Source organism: Penaeus monodon, chromosome 20 (assembly GCF_015228065.2).
Source record: "Penaeus monodon isolate SGIC_2016 chromosome 20, NSTDA_Pmon_1, whole genome shotgun sequence".
NCBI lineage: Eukaryota > Metazoa > Arthropoda > Malacostraca > Decapoda > Penaeidae > Penaeus > Penaeus monodon.
Window position 1 is genome coordinate 39,995,388 of NC_051405.1, and position 423 is coordinate 39,995,810.

A 423-nucleotide genomic window follows, 5' to 3' on the forward strand; every position below is an offset into this window, starting at 1 on the left:
CTGAGTAAATATGTGCTTAGACACTAGGGTGCATGCATACATTTACTCTCCAATACTCCCACCTATATGTGTAATGCTGAGTGTGTGTTGGAAAAATATTTCTCCTGGCTTTAGTGATTACTTCATGTTATAAGCAGAGTAGAGTTTGGATTCTAGTGATAATGATGATAACATTCCTGCTTGCCGTTATCATTAGAAAGCTGTAATTTTAAAGAAATTGACTATTCTACATGGCAAACCCTCCCATGAGATTTATATCATATTTAGTCTCTCCAGCTTACCCTTTTCTTGAACTGTTAAGAAGAAAAAAACTCCCTCACCCTGACCATGGCTCCCCTAAGCAAGCCTTCATGTGCACCTTAAGCATGTGTGTGTTTTTATTTGCACATACATCCACATGTTGCTGCCCTTGCCATTTGCATG

General features: G+C 38.8%; 1 protein-coding gene across 1 annotated transcript in view; it reads right to left on the reverse strand.

The window, feature by feature from the left end:
• LOC119585994 overlaps positions 1-423 on the reverse strand; it is a 23,226-nt gene that overhangs the window by 4,227 nt on the left and 18,576 nt on the right. The gene's annotated exons all lie outside the window — the stretch shown is intronic.